Here is a 20,066-nt window from a genome sequence, read left to right on the forward strand (position 1 = left end):
TTTTTTCATATTATTCCTTTGTCACCCTTTAATGTCTGTAGTGATGTCTATTATTTTCTTATATTTGTAATTTGTGTCCTCTCTCTTTTTTGCTTGATTAGTCTGGCCATTGGTCTATATATCTGTTTTTATGTCATACTGTTTGATTACTATAATATATTTTGAAATCAGGAAGTGTCCTTCCTCCAGCTTTATTTTTCTTGCTCATAATTGCTTGGGCTATTTGGGGGTCTTTTGTGATTCCATATGAATTTAGGATTGTTTTTTCTACTTCTGTAAAAAATGCCTTGGGATTTTGATAGGGATTGCATTGAATCTGTAGGTTGCTTGGGGTAGTATGGACATTTTAACAATATTAATTCTCCCAATACATGATCATGTGATGTTTTCTATTTATCTGTCTTTGCTTAAATTTCTTTCAGAGATCTTTTAGTGTACAAGTCTTTCACCTCATATTTTCATGTAACCATGAAAGTTCTTTTCTGCTAAGTCCATCACCTCTACCATTTCTGAACTGTTTCTATTAGCTCTTTTAATCCTGGTTATGGGTCACATTTTCCTGCTTTTTTATACCTGTGTTTTTTAAATTAGATGCCAGATTTTATGAATTAATGTGAGCAGTTGTACGTTGTTGTCTTCCTTTAAAGAACACTGATATTTGTTTTGGCAAAACATTAAGGTACTTGCAGACTGGCTTTATCTTTTCAAGGCTTACTTTTAAGCTTTGTTATGGCAGCTCTAGAATAATAGTTGTTCTAAGGATAATTTAGTCCCACTACTAATGCATGACTCTTTATCTCTATAGAACACTTCAAATGTTCAGTGAAATCTCTTCTATTTGTCTGGTAGGAACTCGACCATCTCTCAGCCCTATATGGGCTCTGAAAAGTTTTCATTTCAGAGCTTCCCAACAGTTGCTCTTTATTCTGCCTTATAGATTTTTACCCTATGGACTTGTATTCAGTCTAATATTCAAGTGGACCCTTAACCAGATTTCTGGAGCTCTTCCTTTGTATAAGTCCTACCTTTCCAGTATTCTTCCCCTAAAAATTCTGTTGACTTGGGCACCTTGAGCTCTATTACCTGTCTCCTCTATGCAGCCACAGAACTAGGCTCTTCTTGGGTTCTCTCTCCCTGCACTAAACCTCAGATGACTGTAATACCTACCTTGTTTGTTTCCTTTTCTCAAGGGTCACCCTGCATTGCCTGTTGGCCAGTGTCCATAACAGGCATTTTATGTATTTTGTATTATTTTCTATTTGTTTGGGGCAGGTGAGCATGTCCCATACCAGATATTCCTTGTGAATGAAAGCCAAAGTCTCATGTGCTTTTTAAATATAGAATACCGATCTTTTCTACCCAAACTTCTGACTACTTAATTCTATGCAAATAGCATTTGCAAGAAAAGTAAATTAAAGAAAAATAAAACATCCATAGTTAGTAAGAGTACATTTTTAATATTACATTGAAATAAATGCAAAGTATATTTAATGAAATAAGAATTACAAATTAATAATTATCATATAACTCTCAAAACATAGTTTGACCTATCCTGAGTTAAACTTTAACTGTTAAAGGATTGTCCCTGATTGGAATACAAATGTTCTTCAAAATATAATACACTAATTAATGCACAGGTCCTCTTACCATATTCTTTCAAAAACCATGGGTAGCTGATTCTGACTCAAGAGAGAAGAGAAAATTCAAGAGATTCAGTACTTGAGCTGCAGTGAATAGAAAATAAAAGCTGGAAAGGAAGAGATGAAACAGCAATTGTTTCCCCAAAGAAGAGCTAAACTTTACCGCATCGTCTAACAAATACCTTGTCAATGAGCCTGTGTGGTGGCAGAATAGGTGGGAATACTGAAGAGGGGCTTAGGAGACAAGGATTCTGCTGGCTCATCACAATGTCAGCGCAGCCTGGCCTTTATGCACATGTCCCTTGGACATCTGTATATACCATTCCCTTGTGGTCCTGTATTGCTGACATGTGGACATCACACTCTGTGTCGTGCTTCTTTGTAAGACCATGGGTATAGTGTAATCAAAGATTTGGTATTCAAGTAAGGCTTGAATGCCTCACATCCCAATTATGTTTCTTTCTAAGGGTGACTCAGAAAACATTTGGAAAAATCAGAATAAGTAGAATACCACCAATATATGCCACACATTAAAGCTATTATTTTAAAAGGCTAAATTGAAAAAATGAAGTTAGTGTTATAAATGTTCTTGAAGGTTGTTTGTCCAATATATAAATGACTGAGGTGTGGATAGCCACTCTCCCACATTCCTTCCTACTGGGTCACAGACATGGCTTTTCTCTCTTCATTAACAAGACATTCAGGAACAGGTTGTAGAGCCTTGTGAAGCAGGGCACAGGGGTGAACATGGAGATGTAGCCTCTCAGGACAGCTGTCATGGCAGCAGAAGTTAAGGGTTCGATTTTTTTTAAGATTGTACCTTTTTTTTTTATTGACCAGAATAAAATATATGCATATTTGTCTTTCCCTGTTAAGAGAAAACCTTTTCTTTTATGTAATGTAACATTCTGCTTGAATGGAAACTATATACAATAAGACTTTCAAAAATTATATTTAAAAATGATGCCTGGAAGGTGAAAAGTGTAAAGGAACAGTGCCTGACAACTGGGAAGAGAACATATTGGGGAAAACACTCATGGAACAACATTCCCTAATTTGGTCATAATCGTCTGTTTTTATGTGAAGGTGTGTGAGCTTTGGAATCTGAAAACCCTCATTAAACTAAACAGGCTTTCAGAAAGGCTCGGAGGCTTGTAAACTCAGCTGGAGCTTATTACAAGATCAGTTCTGTGTTTCTCAGAGGCTTTGTGGTTGTGAGCCCAAACATATGAGATAAGTGATTTCAAGCTCTCTCCAAGTTCGACTCTAACAAACCTGGCCACTGTGAAAATACGGCCAACAATCCTGGCACTGGTCCTTAGCTCTTTAATTCTACCCTATGCTGGAAATCTCTGTACTGCTGTGTGTATCATTTGGCATTTTTTGACCACAGAGCACAATTTACTGTTACATTTCACTATATAAATTCTTGGCTGGCCAGACAATGTGATCCAGAGTAGAATAAATATATGTTTCAATGAGTAGCTGAAATGTGACCTGGCCAAAGAGAACTCTAGGGAACAAAGGGTGCTCCTCCACAGTTGAGGCCAATCACAAAGGGCGAGGAACAAGCAATATCAGAAATAAATTAAGCCATGACTCAGTCAAGCAGAAAAAGAAAGAGAAATGGCCTGATTAGGAAATGAAAATACACTGCAGTTTAGTTTTGCTAAAAGGTGACGAAAGTCCTGAAATTAAGTTTTTCTGCTCAATAAGAGAACACATCAGGCAGGTGGATACAGCACTCTTCTCATCAAAGATGATTCCCAAGTCATTTTCCAAGGACTCTCCTGTTTATAACAAGTAGTGCCATGACTGGTCACCCTTAATGAGCAAAGAAATTAAAAAGGTGCTACCGCTTCCTAGCTTGACCAAAATTCTCCCTTTGTTGCTGGAGTACAGGACAACATGGACACCTTGTAAGCGACTATTTTAACGAGAATTCCTAAACCACTGGGTGAAAATGTCTCTGGATTCCCCTTGGAGGAGTTGCACCTGAGTGATCTCTGGATTCCCTTGGAGGAGTTGCACCTGAGTGATGTGGCCATTGAGCTGTAAAAAGCAGGAAAGGGCAGGCACTTAAAGATGGTTCTGAAAGCAGTAGATCCTTAAGATCAGTTGGATCCTTCCAAGGGGTCTCATGGGCGAGAACTAAGACACGAGTCATAAACTTGTATTATTAACTTTGCCTAGGAAATTAAACCTATCCCCTTTTTTAACAAAGCATCTAATAACAGATTGAAAATTTAAGTGTATAAAAATTTAAGTAAATGAAAAAACAACACAGTGAATAAACATTGGGTGAGTGTCATGTACACAGCACTACAGCTATAATGACAAAAAAAAATCATGAGATTGTTCAAGCCCACTAAAAGCATGAACACTAAATTTTCACTTAGAAACACAAGTTATAATGTGTCAACGAAAGCATAAAAGATAAAGTGAATAATCTGTATTATTTGCAGGCATAGTTCTGAAATGTGTTCAAATTTGGGCACAGGATCTTTTATTTGGTGATTTCATATCCTCAAAAGGAGGCACTTGAAAAGAATTCCACACTATGACCACATAGCTATGTGACTAGTGTCTGAATGTAATCTTAGGAAACAGAAACCAGAAAAAAATTTTTAGACCTTTCTTTTTTCTTCCCCTCCCTCCCTCCCTCCTCCACCCAATGCCACCCAAGCTAGGCAGAAAATGAATAGCGCTGAATCAAAATAACTAAGAACTACTATTAAAGGTAGCACTTTACTATCTTTCCTAGTGGCAATCTATTTTCCTAGAGATCCCTGGTTGAATCATTCATCTCTCAGTCTGAAAGATGTGATTCATATAAATAAATCTGCAATACCTACTTTCATGAAATAGTTTTTAAAAGCCTATGAAAAATTTCAGTTTCTGAAATAAAGACTAAATGATAATTACAGTGTTGACTTTAAGAAGATTCATTATACATTTCCCAGCCATGAAAAACGGCACTGTTGTCCACTGCAGAGCATCATTCTCCATTTCACTTTGCTATTTTCCGGGCCATGGGCATACTGCCCAAATGCAGATCACCCTGGCAAACAATCACAATCCTTGCCTTGCTTCCTCTGTCGTTCCTTCTTTCACATGAGCACCTGCAATCATATGACTCTCCATTCCACAAACCCAATGCTGCCTTTGAAAAGGTATGCCTAACACCAGGGGTCTATCAACTTCAGAAATCTTCAAGGTCCAAACCTAGAAACAAGTCACTCTAGTTAGTCCTCCTTTCCCCCCTCCACCGCCAAAAACTTCCATTTCTCATTCAAGGCAGAACCTTAATTTATTCCACTCTTGCCTTCCTACAGGCAAATCTAGAATCTGACACACGGATTTTCTTCTGCTTAGACCTCCTTTTTTAGCCCTTCTCCTTTCCGTTAAATTCAAAATCCCCTTGTTTAAACAATCATTTTCATTCATAATTTTAAATTTGGACCTTAGCCTTGCCCTCTATATGTTTTACAGTAAAAAAGTAAAAGGAATAAGATATCTGAGAAAAGAAAGAATATACTTTATCTAAAAGAGGTCTGCTTGAAATCTTCTGGAATTAAAGTTTAGATTAAAGGTGAAATGGTAGATTTTGATTATGAGATCTGAAAGTCAGATATACTACAAGACATAGAACATGCATAAAACCTGAACTTGCAATACCGTTGGAGAATAAAGCTAGACTATAAATTCTTCTTCCTTGGGCATATACTGATGTTCTGTATCAGATATTGCTAAAGAAGTCTGTCTAATAAATTATATGCTTATCTTTAAGGCAGCAGATGTGACTAAGTGTGATGCTTAATTGTTGGCAGAGACTTTTATTCTATTTCAATTTGAATAATATGTCACCTATTAAAAAGACAAAAGCAATAAGAAATGACTTAATACATCATTAACTCTAATGCTGCAACGTCTGCGTATAGACTTCCTAGAAGTATTTTAAATCATTATTTTGTTGTATATAATTTTTAAGTTTTAGAATAAAGGTTCACATCAAGCAATTATAGGTGGTAATAATTAATGAGAGCCTCACCATTGTTGTGTAAAAACATATTATCCTGCATTATAGCTTGACAGATTACTAGTCACTGATAGCTATTAGAAATCTTAGTAGGCACTGTGAAATTATTCACACAACAGTAATTAGGTGTGTGGATGTGCAGCTTGAAAATGGAAAAAAATGTACTTCACACTCTTTGTCTCACTCTGAATAAAACTGTCATTATAGCATACTGTAGATTTTTTACATTGCATAATAAGGTTACATGTTTGCTCATTAATGAACTAACGATAATTGATGCATGTACTGGATAAAATGAAGACTGTGACAGCAACTAAAAAGGTTTTACCAAAAATTAAGAATCATTAACTTTGGAAAAGAAAAACTGCTGCATTATGTATCTTGTAATTTAGAGATAAGAAGACTGATGCCCAGAACATATTACCAAGGTGGCAATGCTAGGTAATGCCAGAACAAGGTGAGTGGCCTAGTCTCTTAAAACATACTCCTTGATCTTTCCTCTCAGTTCTGCTTCTCTTAGAAAGAAAATACAGGAAGAGTAGCCAAATGTCCAGCAAACAGTGACTCAGAATTGCAAATTCTGAGCACTTTTCTTGGCCAGAAAGTACAGACCCAGGCCTCCAGATTTTGGATTCTGAACAAACCAAGGTAAAATGGCTTAATGAGCTTTGTAGCAGCTATTCCCTGGCAATCTCCAGTTCTTACTAGACAGACAAGTTATTAAAAGGGTAGTGACAGTGAGGTAGCTCATTGAAGGCTGGCTGACAGTAGAATGGCAGCTTACAGCAGCAGAAAAACTGGCTGAGGTCATTAAGACAAGGGGCTGTTAGCCTTATGCATCCCACCCTCAAAGGAGTATTGCATTACATGGAACTGCAACTAATATTTACAGAATTATTGACCTTTTAGATAAAAAGAAACATATACATAGCATTGAATAATACATTTGAAAAGATTTCCATTAAATTATCTAAAATAAAATTGAAAAATAAAATGTACTCTTATTTGTTAAGTTTGTACATCTGAATACCACCTTCATTGATGATGATAAAGAAAGGCTAACTCTATTAGGGTACACAATTTGGGTTTGTATTTCAGATGCAGGAAGTATAATTTTCCATTATATTAAAACTAAATTTTAACATTAAACATACATAGGCCAATGACTAGGAAATGCTGATTTAATAGCACACATTTGCAACAAAGTATATATGTAATCCTTAAAGATGGTACTAACTTCAAATAATTATCGGACTCCATAAACAGTTTACCAATTTATGAAAGTCAGTTTAAAAAAAATCAATCTTCAGCAAAATAACTAAATAAATAAGTAAACCATCTCCTTTTTAACTGTTTACTGTCATGTTATAAAATGTTTAATTTTACTAAATTTTATTCTAGGTAATTTTCATTAAAAAGAATAATGGGATAGATCTAAGTACGTGTAAAAATCAGGGATTATAACAACACTGGAGATAGATGCGGAAGAGAGGAGAACTTCCTGGATCATAAATACAGAACCTCAGGTCATAAATACAGAAATAGACATTTCCTAAGAGTTTGGAGGTAAAATACTTTTCTTACCAAAGCTATCTGAATGATATGCCTTAGAGGAAAAAGGAATGAGTATAGACACTGGCTTTCCAAATGAAATTGAAAAGCTGATGTCATGAATCCAACACTCATGACGAGAGCTTGCCTGGATCACCACAGCACACAGAATACACATAACACCTCTCACAAGAGGTAGGTACAGATATTGGGCACACCACAAGGGCTCATGGTTCTTCATTCACTCAGGAATGAAGGAGACACTTAGGCACTGTGTCCCTAGCTAGAGATATGATGATAAGTCAAACCACAGATGGTCCCCATTGTCATGAGATAAGTCAGGGGAGGCTGTATAAGCAGGAGAACACAAGTAGGGGAGACAGACATGAGGCAATATAGCACTAATGAGAGTGTAACGGCACAGTGAGATCAATGTTATAAAGAAATGGAGCGCCATTCTAAGATAGCATATAATCAAGGACTATGACAAAGGACTAGACAGGGAATTAGGAAAGACTCCCCTGAAGAGATAACATTTTAGCTCAGATCCAATGCTCAAACTCAGTAACTTCAGATGGAGGGTGGCAGGAGGCTGGAGTTCCCAGCAGAGCAAGCATCTGTGCAGAAATCTTACATGTTCTTTATTATCCTTAAAAATAATGGCTCTAAGTCTCCTTTGATTAAGGGTAGAAAAAAGTATTGCTGCCATCACCCCTTCAGATCCCATAGTCATACGCACTGGGTCCAAAGCCTGCGGCAGGAGCTGCTTTGTAGCTCTGATACCACATGAAACCCAACAAAACACGCATTCATTTAAGAATCCCCTGGACTTAGACCTAGACCTGAGTTCAATGACTAAATTAATATCTCTCAAAGCGTATGTATTTACTCCATGAGAAGCTCTATGAAGCTCTATGACAATAAGGTTTGAAATAAATTTGGAAAATGTGTCATACGCTATGCCCTTCTTGAAAACCCACCATGCACATTATCATAATTAATGTTTACAAAGAAACTTGTGTCCAAATCATATTTCTATATTTGACACCTATATGTGTATATATGTGATATACATCATCCATGTATATGAATACATATATATATTCAATACATACACACATATACTTGTTTAGTTGTTTATTGATTGATTGCCTCCCAGGACCACTGTAGAGATTAAATGAACATATGTAAAGTATTTCTAATAGGGCCAGACCCACGGTAAACGCTTGATAAGTGTCTGTTGTCGTTATTATAGATAATAATTACAACATTTAGTTATAAGTAAGTTAGCTATAATAAAAGCAAGATTTTCCAGCCACTTTGTTCTTCATCAAAAACTCCAGAGGAGGGACAACTCAGCTGCATACGTCAGGCATGCTCAGTGTTCTGCTATTTCTGCTTGGCTCCTTGTAGCTCCAATACAGCTCATGTAATTTCTAATTGACTCTAGCCACATCCTGGAACTCAAAAGGCTAGGTAGGCTAAGACCTTCTTCACTCCCAGTTTTGTGAACTTTCTGATACATATATTCATTATATGTAAGATATGTTTCTTCAAAACTAACCTATTTTTGGTGAAAATAAATTAACTGATTTTTAAACAGCTCCCTTCCTTGGATTTATTTATACTGTAATGTTAATTTATACTGTTAATTTATACTGTTAATGTTAATTCCAAGTACTGTACTAGAACCAAGCAAGGGCCATAGATTTGGATGTTGGCATCCATACTGCGGAATTCCATTGTCTGATTGTGCTGTTAATGATCCTTTGGTTCCATGGATAAAAATCTCATTTCCTTAAAACCAAATCCCCAAGGAGCTGGTGTATTTTTTTTTTCTTCTTTGTACTGATAAGCAGGCAGTGCATCTGATTTATAGGATCAAAATTAAAACATTCTCTCATTTACTTTGATGTTCCCCAAGATAGGAAAGAATTTTTTCTCCCCTTGTAAAATGCTATACAGCTTCTGGAAAGAATGCTATAGCTTTTCTAAGAGTCAGGAGTGGCCAAAGATAATAAAACCACCTGCCACCCCACCAGAAGTAACAATAAATTAGCCTTTCAATTAATTTCTAAGTGGCCAGATGTCCTCAGCTGAGTTCTTTGTCAAGAAAAGGTTTTGACCCCAGCTACAAAGACCTGTCTAAGCTTATATTAAAAAGATACCTGCAAAGGCTCTTACAAATATCTGTGATGCCTTGGACCTTGATTCAAGTTATTGGGTCATAGAGAAATGTATTATATTTCCAGCAAAACTGACCAACCTTCTGATACTGTCGCTCATAAAGGCAGATATAGATAACTTGCAAAGACTAAATCTGAAAACTGGTGAGAGAGAGCAAGTACACTGGATCCCAAGTGAGGTGGAAGTAAAGGATGAAACATTGAGGGGAAAAAAACAACAACTATAGATGTTTGTGTTCTTTGATTTAGAGTAGATAGTACAGATGAATATAAAGGTGAAACCCTATACTATGACTTAACATTAAGTAGGTTAGTTTCTTTCATTTTTCATACATATCAAAGGTCACCTATAAATACATATGTATGCTAATATAAAATAACTTGTATTTTCAAGAAGAAAAACAATGATAGCTAGGCTGCCAATAGCTATACTAATACCTCGTGACATAAGTTATTCCAGTACAAGTTTATATTTTTATTTTATTGGGTGCCTGGAGACACAGTTGTAAACAATAGACAAATAGTCCCCACCTTCATGAAAATCTAAGATATCCTCTCTATTTTCTCTGCCTAAAATTCATGACTTTATCTTAGTTACCACAGACAATCCCCCAAAAGCTAACTTCTTGCCATTCTTCATCCTGTTCCCTTGGTATTTTATGATCTAATTTGCTTATACTAATCACAGCACAGTGAAGATGGTAGTCAGTGTGGAACATGTTTTAAGTGAGACATTTTGAGATAAGTTTCTATTTGCCTTTAAGAGGGCAGAGTAAAATCCTCTTGAAAGGAATCTAGTTTACAGTGTGAAATCTGAGAAATCTGGGTGATCTGAATAGCCCAGCAACTGCAAGTTATCAAAATTCTCTAAAGTATTCTCAAAGCAACTGGGAGTTTATAAGAGTGCAGCCCGTGATGACGTCATTTCATCTAGATCCAGTCACTGCACTAATTCATATTCCTTTTCACTGCATATAAAAATTAAAACAAACATTTGAATACGGTATTTTAAAGTTCACTATATATATGTGTGCCATAGTGATTATATTAGCACTGAAAACAAACTGTAATTTCCTGAACACAGAGAATCAAGAAAATGAGAATCAAAAGAAATTTGATATCTCACTTCAAATTCATAGAAAAGGAAATTCATTAGTTGAGACTGGAACATGGTAAGAATCAGAACACCATGCTTTATGAAACTTCAAACTCAACAATCAGATTCAGATTGCCAGCAAAACACTCAAGATGTATTGCACTCCAAAGTCCATCCCATTTCCCTCATCCCATTTAGAGAAATTCTCCTCACAAGAAGTACTGGTGCTCAATGCATACACTCCCACTTGAAGTGACTGCAGGCAAGCTGTCTGCCCAGCCTCTACTCTCAAGCCAATCTCTTAAGACTGTCAATGACCTTCACATTGCCAGATTCCATGGGTGACTTTCAGTCCTCATAGGCAACATCTCAGCAGAACTTGACTCAGTGATTCATTTCCTCCTCCTTCAAAACACCTTCTTCCCTTGATTCTGCAATAGTGCATTCTCTTGCTTTTACTCCTACCTGATAAGCTATAACTTTTCAGTCATGTTTACCAAAACTTTCTCTTCTTTCCAACCTCTTAGATGCTACAGTGTTCGGGGCTCATTCTTCAGGAAGTTTATTTTCTCTATTTATAATCACTCTCCTAGAGGACCTCATCCAGTCTTCTGGCTTTAATGATGATAGACATTTGTATCATCATACTCTGAGTCTGGTGATACAAACGTCCATCTCTGTTAATGAGCTTTCCCCCGAAACACAGACCGATCAATCTAACAACACTCAACATCTCTGCGTAGATATATCTATGAGGTCTTCACGTTCACCTGTTCACAGTGGAACTCCTGATGTCCTCCCTGCTGCTCACACCTGAAGGAATGGCACCAACATTCAGTTGCTGGGTCAAAAACCTTAGAAACATCTTTAAGTTTCCTCTTTCTCTCTCACTTCATGTGTGATCCATCAACAAATTCTGTTAGCTCTACAAAAAAGTACAATATACTCCAAATTTAAAAATTTTCACCATCTCCACTGCCATGTCCCTAGTCCGAGCCACATCTCTCATCCAAAACCCAATAACTGCTCAAGCTACCTGCTTCTACTCTTGATCCCATGGTCTATTCTACACACAGGATTTGGAGTCATCCTTTTAAAACAAGTATCAGATCAAAGCCCTCTGATGGCTTGTCTTCATACCTAAAACCATCACCACAGTGGTAACCAGAGCCCACAGTGCTCTTACCCCAGCTATTACCTCTCTGCTCTCATGTTCTACTGCTCTTCCTCTACCCTGGCCCCATTACTGTTCTTCAAATAAATCATAAAAAATTCTTCCTCTGGGCTTGTGCACCTGCTCTTCTCCTCCTGCTTGAAATACTCCTTTTCCTGAGGTTCACATGGCTAATTCCTTCATGTTGCTCAAGCGTCCCCTCCTCAGTGAAGCTTTCCCTGACCACCCTAAGTAAAATGACAGCTCCTCTAACTGATTTCTTTTATCCTGCCTCCTTTTGCTTCCGAGAAGTCATCACTATCTGAAGTTATATAATGTATCTATCTTCATTTTTAAAAATTAGTATCTGTTTCCCAACTAGAATATACGTTCCATTAGAGCAGGGACTTTTTCCATCTTATTCGCTATTATAACTTAAGAGCCTAGAATAGTGTCTGGTACATAGTATGTGCTCAGTATGAAGTACTGAATGCATGAATAAATTTATAAGTCACAACAAAGCGAGCTATTTCACCTCACAAAAGTATTAGAGGAATTTAACTACTGTTTCATTTTCCTTTAACATTACCAACCTATCAATACTGAAAACCAATTCATGACTTCTCGATGGAGGTTATAAAATATGTTCGGAGACATTTTAAAAAGTGGTGTCTAAAAAAAAAAAAAAAGTGGTATCTAGCGATCCACGGATTTAAAGTGATGATCTCTCTTCATGTTCTAATTTCACAATTAAAACATGTCAATGGCCTATATTTACTGGGACAGTCTGTTCCCCTTTGACTCTTAAAATAAAAGCAGTCTTTATTTTTAGAAATCAGGATTTCCTTTCCCTGCAGAGGTTACAGCCCAGACACATTCGAACACTCAAATGTTTACAATGACTTTGGCAGACTGCTCACACTGGAGAAGCATGTTTCCCCAATATAGAAACTCCAGGCATCCGGGGCCTAATTCTCAGTTTTTGTGCCACTATGGGTATTTCCTCAGTTGACTTATCAGAGAATCTTGTCCTTATCACCTCTATAAAACTTTAGATTAAGCAAGGAAAACTAAATATGCTGATTCGCAAAATCAATAGAAAACTACACGATCTTGGCTCAGTTCACCTCTCTCTCTTGTCAACTACTACTCTCCACTCTCCCCTCTGTCACTCTTCTCGGGGCGTTTCAACTACCAGGCACACTGACTCATGGTCTTCATTCTTGCTGTTCCCTTTGCCTGAAACACTCTTCCACATAACAGTCCACTGGCACACACCATCGGGTACTGGTATATGCCCAAATATGTTTATGTTATAATCTCATCACGTGCACGTATCGTATCTCTCTGATCACTAAAATGTGACCTCATCTGAGCACAAACCATGTGTTTGGTTTACTGCTCTATCCCAGGATCCAGGACAAGGCCAGGCTCAGAGCAGATAGTCAATAAACAATTGTTGAATGAATGCTCCATAAACAGCACATCTTCACGCTAGTTCCCCTCATTATTCATTGAGAAAATTTTCATTTATTTCAAAACTATTAAGAATAGGCTATTTTGACATCTACTTTAGAATATAATTTTCTTTCTTAGTTATGAAATGACACACTTTATTGATCTGGAGAACATTACTGAAATGTAAACAAATACTACTCACAGCTAACAATTATTAATATATTTCATTAATTTGTGAATTGACATGACTTTGTCTAGGATTTTGTTTCACTGCTTCTCTGGAACAATTTCTTCACTCCATTCTGTAAGTTCCTACAGCCAGTATACTTTATATAATTTCAATGTAAGTAGCTTCAAAGAATTACACTTTAAAATTCTTCCTAAACATATATGCCAAAACCACTCCAAATACTTAATGTAACAAATATGTCTATGGGCACTGTGTAATCTGGCTACAGAATTACTATTGAAATATTTCCCAATAGAAATCAGAATATTCTGATTCTATTAATAATTAGAGTAACAGTTATAATTTACTGAACACATATAATGTACTATGATTATGGATTTCAAAATATTGGGGAAAAATAAATTGAAATCTCTACAACCAACCAAAATACATACTAAAGGAATTAAATATAAGATAAGTAGTTAAATAAATAAATCAGAAAGAAATATGGGTATATTTATTTGATTAGGAAATACCTTTCTAATCATTTAAGCTAAGAAGCCTTCTGGTTCAAGATGGCAGATGAAGCAGAAACATTAATGTTTCATTTCGAAAAATTCTACTGAAAGGACAGTATTGTATAAAGAGAATTTAATCCATGTCACCACTGAACATGGGAGTGGCAAGAACCATCAATGAACCAAACTTTTGACAAATATCAAGGAGATGGAAATCTGATGCAAACAGATCTCATACAGGCCCTCACCTGTCCTGTGCATATATTTACATGGAGACTGACTACTGTTTCCCTCAGGGTAACCTTCCAAGGAGCAAGGATCTCATCTGCATCATTCACTGCTATATCCTCAGCACCTACAACAGGCCAGGTTAATAATAGGTGCTCAATATATATTTGTCTATTGAGTGAATTAATAGCCATTAATAGAAAATTAAATAAACTGAGTCACTTTAATGTACCACTATGCCACCTTTAAAATCCAAGGCCAATCATATACGAAGTTCTCAATAAATACGTTCTGAATGAACGAACAAACGAATGGACAGTGGGAAATGAAATATTTAATTTTTTTTTTTTTAAGAGGGAGGACACAACTTTTCCAGGGACGCAAAGCGAGTACATGATAGCCTGGAGATTTATATCCAGACTTGTCTACTCCCAACAGTCATATTATTTTATTTTTTATTGGGGTATAGTTGTTTTACAATGTTGTGTTAGTTTCTACTGTACAGCAAAGTGGAGTTCCCTGTGCTACACAGCAGGTTCTTATTAGTTATCTATTTTATACATATTAGTGTATATATTTCAGTCCCAATCTCCCAATTCATCCCACCCCCCACCTGAAATATTTAATGTTGTGAGAAATTTGTCTTGATGCTCCCGTAAGTGCAAAGGAAGATTATAAAATAATATAGACAATGGCGCCCTTATTTTGTTAAAACTAAATGCAGTCATAGAAAAAGGATTTGAAGAGAATCAAAAAACATTAACTGTAGATATATCTAGGAATGGGATTGTGAAAGATTTTTTTTTCATTTTTCAAACTTTCCACTACATATGTGTAATCCCTTTATAATTGAGGGGGAAAAAGCTACTGTACAGCAGAAGGACTTGGTTCTGCTGTTTTCCTAAAATTACTTTGCTTACTATCTCTTCTCCCACTCTCTAGCCAGCCAGCTCATACCACATTATGTGCCAGACTGTAGCCCCATTCTTCAAATACACAGGAAAGGAGGAGAGAAAGATGGAGGGGTGGCAAGCAGGCAGTTACAGAGACAGGCAAGAACCAGCTATGGGTTGTGATCCGCCTTCCAGGATACAATTTTACAGCCTATTCAGGTTGGAACATACAACAGATACGTCTGTATGTGTGTACATGTGTCCATGTTGGGATGGTATATAGGGGTCGCTCCTCCAGGGACGCATTTCCTACCAACAGATTTGGGGTGCTTCCTCCACCACAGTACAGTTCCCAGCACCAAGATGGAACCATGGGGTTATGAACACATCTGAGGTCAGGAAGGACAGGTCAGGCCCACTTAGCTCAATTACTTAATGGTCATTACTGACCCATGCTTGGTGTCATCTTCCTTACCTATGTGCAAATAAATCATGTGGCTGTCTGTAAAGTTGTCAAACAGGGCCTGGCATGTAGTAAAGTGTAATAAATAATCGACATTATTATAATTATTATTTTTTAAATAAATTTATTTATTTATTTTTGGCTGTGTTGGGTCTTTGTTGCTGCGTGTGGAGTTTCTCTAGTTGTGGCGAGCAGGGGCTACTCTGTTGCGGTGCGCGGGCTTCTCATTGTGGTGGCTTCTCTTTGTTGTGGAGCATGTGCTCTAGGCACGTGGGCTTCAGTAGTTGTGGCTCGCAGGCTCTAGAGCGCAGGCTTAGTAACTGTGGCGCACGAGCTTAGTTGCTCCGCGGCATGTCGGATCGTCCCAGACCAGGGCTCGAACCCGTGTCCCCTGCACTGGCAGGCGGATTCTTAACCACTGCACCACTAGGGAAGTCCCTATAATTACTTACTAATAAATAAGACAAGGAGGGCTTCCCTGGTGGCTCAGTGGTTGAGAGTCCGCCTGCCGATGCAGGGCACACGGGTTCGTGCCCCGGTCCGGGAAGATCCCACATGCCGCAGAGCGGCTAGGCCCGTGAGCCACGGTCGCTAAGCCTGCGCGTCCGGAGCCTGTGCTCCGCAACGGGAGAAGCCACAACAGTGAGAGGCCTGCGTACCGCAAATAAATAAATAAATAAATAAGACAAGGAGACAATATAAAAACAGCAACTGAAAGATGAAACCCTATACCTCTAAACCCTTATTTAATCACAAATATTTATTTTCCTCCTGCATGTGCAAGATTGATTTAGAGAAAATTTAATTAGTTGCTGGCAGAATTCGTTGGTATGTATACCATACATACATGAAAAATTACAGAGCAAAAGATATTAGAAAAATGTATTCCAGATCACAATAAAAGAGGTATCACGAGGCACAGTCTGAGGAACTGCCAAAGGAATTATTACCTCGTCTTTGCACTATGGAATAAGGTTCACTGCATCACAGTTCATTATAAGTCTCCCTCAGAGGTGTGATCAATATTCTAACAAATGTGAACCAAGGGACACCCAGTAAGAGAATCAGTTCATTCTAGCAAAGCAAATTTGTGAAAAATCATCTATGGATTTTAACATTTATTTAGCTTACCATAACTTCAAATCATACATTTTTGTGTCAGGAGAGTATGTGATGTAGCAGAGAAGTTACTTCTAGTTAGTCAGAAAAGTGTATCTTCCCATTCAAAAGATCTGTCCCCCATAATGGAGAATATGTCCTATGATGGCGGTGTCACTACATTTTGTCATTCTATATCCATCCCTCTCTTGGAGAAATAGCATTTCACTTTTTGGTAGAGGAAATTACTATCACATCTTTGGTCCATCAGATGTACAAAAAAAGGAGCAGTTCATTTCCTCCTCTGGTAAAGGGGTGATGACATGACCCAAGCTATGCAAACTAAACTCTGCTGTTCCTCTAATCCTTGAACTGAGTCATACAAGTGCATGAGAGGGGACACTGACTTGACTCTTAATTATAGTATCCTAGGCTATTAATGGGTCCTGCTCAGTCACAGTTGCCTATCCCTCAGAGCTATTCCCATCCTTCTTGGAGAAAGCCTGAAAATTGGTATGCCAGCCACCCAAAGCTAGGGGAGGTCATGTGATCTAATTCTGGCCAATGACACATAGGGGCAGTCTACTGGCTGCTTCTGGGAACACTTTTTCCTTCCTAATGAAAGGATGGGTCATGCAAATTAAGCTCTCTCACTGCCCTGACCTCTCAGATACCTTCTGCCTTTATTCAAAGTTTTATAAGGCCATGATGTCTAGAATGTGGGCAGCTATCTTATGACAAAGAGGATAAAGCCAAGAGAATCACAGAGATACCATCCCTCAACCTGATACTGTGGAGCAGTAGAAGAGACCCTGGAAATGCCTACCTACAAACTCCACGCTAAATACATTTACATGTCCCTATAGTTTAACATCGTTCTGTGGGTTTTCTGTGATGCAGCTGAATGCATCTATGATGGAATGAATACATAAAATGACTGGCAATTATTTCCTTCCCTGTATCCATGTCCATTCAGTTACCCTGTAATTTTTAGTGCCTTCACTCTGACTCTGAGATTGGCCGTGTGACTTTCTTTGGCCAACATGATCTAAGCAAACGTGATTCAAGCTCTGGAGACTAGAGTCTGTCCTCTCTTGCTACCTTTGAAACCTGCCACCTGCCACTGCCAGGTGAAGAGCACATACATGCGTGCATGCGTGCACACACACACACACACACACACACAGGAAATTTTCTTCCAGTATTCAAAACCGCTATTCAACTCAGCAAAGAACTCATTCATGTCACTGATGAGCATGTGTTCTGACCTCCACCTTTGTTGTTTCATTTTCATCTTCATGTTCATATAAAAAAATTATAAACCAACAGTCATGTCAGAACTATACTTATTCATAATTTGCAACCATAGGTTGCATCCACAGGATGCAAGAGTTTAGGGGGAAAAAAGACAAAGTTATTCTGTGAGATATAACTGGCTATTTGGAATTTATAATAAAGGATATTGTACATTTTATTATTATTTGTAAATTATACGCTACACCTTTTATATCATTAAAATTTATAATACTTTTTTTTCAGAGAGTTGGGTGTTAAACATTTACCAGCACACTACTGAGTATGGGATAACATGCCACCTTGTCCCCTGAACTCCCAAAGGCTGAGACAGAAAAGAGATTCTTCCATTTCTACATCATAAAGAAAGATAATAAATTATTTTCCCCAAGAGAAAGCTGCTCAGCTCTATAGGAAAAGGATGACATAATCAGTGAAAGTAGGTTTCTACTTCCTTATACACCTGCAGGGAAAGCTAGAATAATGGTGGGAGGTAGGGTGGGGAGGTGGATTTCCAAATACAAGGACTTTTTATTTGCATTCCTCCCCAGAAGTGAGAAATCAATTCTTAAAATTTATTATTATATCCATGCTCTTTGAACTGTTTTCATCAATTAGAAATAGGAATCAGGTAACAATTTCTCATGTGGGCCTCATTTTTGAGGATCCATGAGGGCATCACCAACTTAACATAAGGTCAAAGGCCGAAAAATGAGATTAGTTGATACAGTGATTAAATTTAATTTTTTCATTTCTGTGAAATCATCAAAGAACAACCTACGGTACCAAAAATTAAAACGTAAAAAGGAGTATATTTAGAAATGAACTTTTCTGATTTCCTGAGTTTTTTCATAACATTTACTTTCTATTGCTAAAATATGTGCATGAAAATAAGATCAAGGAACCTAGTAGTTTATTCCCTCCTACCATTTTCCTCCCCAAGTCATATTAGGAAAACAGTGTGGGAGGTGTGCAGGATAGATCTACAGGCTGAGGAAAAACAATCTCTTAGTAGAAAGAAATGGGGACAGAGGCTGTATGACTGTTTGGAACAGGAAAAAGTGTAGAAAGAGAAATAACAGTCATTTTTTAATACAGAGAGAAAGGAAAAAAGTGGAAAAAAGCAAGTTGATGTGGTGGAAAAAAAATTGTGACAGGACACAGCCAAGGAATGTGAATGATGGTACAGAAAAAACTAGGAGGCATATAAAAGAAAAAGGAAGAGCAAAAGAAGCCAGAAAGAAAGCATCACAATGAAACCAATTTTATCAGAGTTAGGGAGAAACTTCTGTGTGTGACATGATTAGTTTCTGGCTTACTGTGCCATGATATTTCAGAATCCATTCTGCAAATGCTTGCCAAACCTTCTCCTTAAATTTAAGTAGCTAGCCATTTTCTCCACATTTGGGGGGGGGCCCAGGTCTTTGGGTGGCTGATTTGATAATGACTATAAATGAAGTCAGTGCTCTGTGCCTTAGGTTGGTGTTCACACAGTCTTCTCTCATACTCTGCCTATTAGAGTCTACTTTTGATGTCCTGATCTCTTGAACATTCTTGAGACAGACACTTGGCTTTTTTTGGCCAGACAAGATTCATTCTTCAATTTTACAATATCTATGCTTCTTGCTTCCCTTGGGATATATCTTTTTTTCTGCTTCTCTTTTATACCCACAACTTACTTCCTTTTTCTCTCCACCCCAGGGAAAGCCATCATAATGTGTTTCATGGGTATCTTTAGTTTGTATGTATATGCATATATTTTGATTTGCAAAAACAGTGTTACGCAAAGTAATCATTTTATTTCTTTTTTGCTTTTGAGATGTATCTATGTTGCCATATGCACATCAAATTCACAATTTCTACTTGCTGCATAATGTTCCTTGATGACCACTATAATCTACTTATGCACTTTTCTAGTGATGACACCCATATTTCTACCAACTTGCTTTCTCCACAAACAATGCTGCAATGGATATCCTGATACAGGCCTCCTCATATACCAGTGAAAGAAGATTTGGGGGGACATATGGACCCAAAAATGCTGTTACAATATTTGTATAGTTTAATTTCACTAATAGTGCCAGATTGCTCTCTAGGATGGTTGTACCGTCACACATTTTCACCAGCAGTGCCTGAGGCTTCCTAACTATACAAATCCTCAACACCTGGCATTATCCAACTTTAATGTTTTTTCACTTTAACAGGTGAAAGATGACATTTCGTAATTTGTTTAATTTGCATTTATCTAATTACAAAATAATTTGAGGTTGCGAGCATTAGG

Source organism: Delphinapterus leucas, chromosome 2 (genome assembly GCF_059928025.1).
Source record: "Delphinapterus leucas isolate spDelLeu-1000000601 "Yukka" chromosome 2, BTC_Dleu_Yukka2, whole genome shotgun sequence".
Taxonomy (NCBI): Eukaryota; Metazoa; Chordata; class Mammalia; order Artiodactyla; family Monodontidae; genus Delphinapterus; species Delphinapterus leucas.